Genomic DNA, 4454 nt, shown 5'->3' with positions numbered 1-4454 from the left:
ACAACTGGAGTGCCCCATGAGTTTTTAAAAGACAAATAGAGACCAAAGACGAGATTTAACTGCGTGCACATCCAAAATTTTAATTTTAGGTCTCCTCCTCAAAAAGAATTCAGGCTGTAGAATTATAGTGAGCACAGAGAGAGACAGACATACCTTAAGGATTGTTGGGGAACCAACAGGAAATGGCAGGTACAGAAACATGCGTAAAATCCTTACCTAGAGCCCAAGTACCTGACTCAAGACTCCAGAAAGTTTCGTTCCTGCCTCTGGAATCCAGAAGATGGAGTTCTCCTCAGAGATGAGGTCTTTGTATGTCATCTTGGGAAGAATAATCAGGGCCCAATCTTTTCAGATCACCAATCATCAAGGTGGTTACAAGCTGTGGTACCACCACACCTCTTTTGTATGTAATAACACACCAGCTTGCACAGACCTCCAGCATATGCGAGATGAAGTTTCAATTTCTTCTTCCATCTGTTGGTACTGACTGAAGTCCAGCTGTTCCAGGGGTGCTTCTGTCTACAGCGTGTGCAGAGTGATGCAAGATTCATCAGGGCAGAAGGCAAGGATACAATGAAGGAGCATGACTTAAACATGAGTATTTGGAATTAAACCCCAAAGGAATGGATCTTGTTTCTGGTAAGGCTGGGAACAGCCATCAGTCCATAGCTCTTCATCCAGCCATCCCTGGTCAGTCCATGAACATTCTCCTGGCTGTTGCAGTTGCATTTAGTTTTTATAGTTTTTCAGTTATAATAAGAGGACTGCTGTGTTGCAAAGCAAATTAAAACTCTTCAAAATCTGCTGTGGTAAGCTAATACACAAATGAGATGTCAGTTTATAGAAAATATGGGATCACAAAGGAAAAGTTAACAAAATGTCTTTATGTAATTAAAAGCTGGACAATCATCATCATGTGTTTTGCTGTTTCTTCCAAAGATGCAGAGAATGGAGAAAGGACTGGAAGGTCAGTTATATCAGATGAATAGCAGGCAACATAAGACAAGAATGTAGAGCTTATTGGTATTTGATAGAAAAAAGTGTTCTGATATTTTTGCAGCAAAATTGCTTTTTAAGAAACATGTGTCTTGTAGGTAATATCAGCATACTTGAAAGCAAAAAATTTAAAAAATCCCATTTCTTGAATATCTCAGCAATATAAGATAGAAATGGTACTGCTGCCTTTGTGTGTCCTAACAACCTGAATACTCCATAAAGATGGAAAAGACCAATAATTAATTAATTTATGCATATATTCATCTGGAATTATCAATATTAAGCAGTAGTAATACATGTTTAGGACTAATTTAATTTATAATGAATGAATGGTGTAGCATAGCATGAGAATCTGAGCATTGGTGATTGTAAAACTCCATCTGTTGGACAGAAAAGTCAGTTCACTAATCAGGTTGCCACGGGCAGGTTGTTTGTGCCCTCTTCACACTGGAAAAAGATTTTTCAATTTAGATGATTTTCTTGCAGTGAAGCTCTGCTTTTTTTGGACTTACTTTGCCGGTTCAGCAAGTGAAACACAGTATGCTGACGGAAGCCCATTTATCTGGTGTAATTATGTGTGTGTGTGTGTATATATATATATACATATATATATATGTACTATGACTTTTCCAGTATAAAAATGACACAAGAAATCCCACACTCTGTCATTATTATGCCAGGAAAGGCTTCTCCAATAAAAATCTGAACTCATCCTAAAAAAAGTTTTCCACAGGCGACATTAAATGGGATTATGAAGAAGGCTTAAGGACACAGATAGCTTGAAAATAGGAAATTTCCTGAAAAAACCTATTGAACCGGAGGACACTGTGTGTCAAATTTGAGCTGCATTACTTTGAAAATTGTGTTCATTGCCCTGGAGTATTATTCTCAATTACATCAAAGCATCTGCAATACTCTGAGAAATGTCCTGGAGGTACAGGAGACAGCCTGACTGACAGCAAGTGTAGAAAAGGTTCTCTCATATTTATATGCTGACTGTGTCAAGAGGTTTTGCTGGCACTTCTGTGCTCCAGTTCTGCTAACTAGTTTAGCTCGAATGCTGGAAATAAGAATTTTTACCAAGTATCCATGTGAACAGGAATTGAATGGTGGAACAAGTTGTTTATCCTTGGAGATAATCCAAACTTGATGGGTCTTCAGCACCTGAGGTTAGTCCTGCTCTGGGAAGGGGATTGGACTGAAGGACCTCCAGAAACCCCTACAAAGCTGAACTAGTATATGAGTCTCTGTCACACTTTTGATAAACTCACTACACCCCAACACAAGCAGGATGTTTGTACTCTTCTGTCCAGTACTTTAACTTTTTAAAGATTTGGCTCAAGAGAACTCAGACCTAAAATGATCCTTCAAATTCTAACCCAAATCTAAATAGTCTTAACAATTCCAACATGACGATCTGTCTCAAATACTGAGTATAGTACCGAACACAGTGCTGCTTATACGTACCTGTGTTTTTCAGACAGATTTAAAAGGGCTTGAGAGATACTGGTTTAGCCTCCTGTAAAGTCATCAGGTTATCCTCAAAATTGCTAGTTCCAGGCAATCAGCTGCTTGCTCACCCTTTCCCACCACCTGGTTTCATCCTTAGCCTAGAAAGATCTTGGTTAGAGGAGACAAGGTAGTTTGTTTTCAATGCCCAATTAGATCTTGAGTTTTCTTACAAGGCTTTCGGAAGGGAGGGTGATTTTGTGGGTGATTTTTTTCTGCTAGGGGTTGACCTGTGATCATTAACTCATTTTACTTGGACTAGCAGACATGAGATAGTAACAACTTTTGTTCAGCATTAAGGCTGAGCACAGACCTAGAAGAGGCAGAAGTTCTCTCCCACTGCTAATCCTCTGTGCTGCTGCCTCCCCGTTGAACGTTTCTTTCCCTTTCAACTATTTAAAGTATCCTGTAAATCTTTGCAGCAACCGGCTGCTTTCCAGAGTGGCTGCAGCATGCAACACAGTCCCAGGCAAGATCACAAATTTTGGGAATAAATGGGTTTTACATTTCAGAGCACTGTAGCTAAGTTATTTTTATTCCTTTTTTTTTTTTTTTACTGCATAGTTTCTGTGGATGGAGATGAGAAATCCCATACACAAGAGACACTTCTACTTGGTTTTCACGGGGAGGCACTTGGCTCTTGATTTGTCAGTCACAATATCAGCTAAATTTCCATATTCACCTTCCTAATACATTTGCAGGAGATTTATTTTTTTAAGCTGATACTTAGTTTCAGGGAAGCATATGAATACAGGTACCATATCAACTGCAAGCAAAGGTGAGAAATCTTGAGGTATATTACGAGAAGTTTTATTGTTAAAAATACCTTCTTCAACCCTACATACAAAAATTTAACCAAAAGAGATCCAGAAAGTATAACATCTTTGTACATGAAACTCGATGGTGGCAAAAAATAGCACAAAAAAAAGGGTAGTAACAGCGGTTGTCTAGGGAATTCCAACTATAGGACATAAAGAAATAAATAAGAAAGCAGCAAAACAGGTTCTGTGACATTTTCAGGAGTAAGTGACTCATTTACATGTGATAACAGGAAATATCTAATCATATCTAATGAGATACACTTCAGAGCATTACATCAGTAATATGGGAGACACAGAAGCTTATACCACTACATAATCAACATGGATTTATTTATAGGCATGCTACATGCCTTAAGTGAGTGCAGTAAAAGATTTACTAATCTTTTATAAAGCCAACCATTAAAAGACGATAAACAGTTTTCTGCTCAGCCTCTTTTCTTTTCTTCCCTTTCCTTTTTTTTTTTTTTTTTGTTTTTTTTGTTTCTTAAGGAAAGTTCTTAATGTAGTTTTCCAGAAGAAAGTTCTTAATGTAGTTTTCCAGAAGAAATATTCTCCAGATATTACCTTTCCTTTTTTTTTTTTTTTTGTTTTTTTTTGTTTCTTAAGGAAAGTTCTTAATGTAGTTTTCCAGAAGAAAGTTCTTAATGTAGTTTTCCAGAAGAAATATTCTCCAGATATAACTGTAAGCTTTTTTTTTTTTTTTGAGTTCATGCAGTTCTTGACCAGGTGATCTCCCTGGGTCCTTTCTGGACTAAATTTTTCAATGCTTCTATGCTTTTTGGATTCTTTTCTAACACCCAGTCTGTAAAGTGATCTTTGAAAATCCTCTCCATGTACAAGAACAAAACTTCCGTCCCCGTATCTTGCACTCTGAAAATATTAGGAAACATCAGAAAAAAATTCACCTGCTTCTCAGACCATGTCTGGCTTTGTTTTTAAGAGTAATGTTAGGTCCAAGTCCTCTAAAATTTGTTCTGGCATTACAAGGGCAGTCTTTTGGTTTTGTGTTTTCAGTATTCCAAATCTTTCAAATATTAAAAGATAAGAACAGCTGTATCAGGTCAGATCAAAGGTCCATCTGGTACAGCATACTTTCTCTGGTCAAGGTATTAATAGTGGATGCCTATT

This window comes from Lepidothrix coronata, unplaced genomic scaffold (genome assembly GCF_001604755.1).
Source record: "Lepidothrix coronata isolate B3197 unplaced genomic scaffold, Lepidothrix_coronata-1.0 Scaffold4, whole genome shotgun sequence".
NCBI classification, from domain to species: domain Eukaryota; kingdom Metazoa; phylum Chordata; class Aves; order Passeriformes; family Pipridae; genus Lepidothrix; species Lepidothrix coronata.
Note: the sequence above shows the minus strand (reverse complement) of the source record.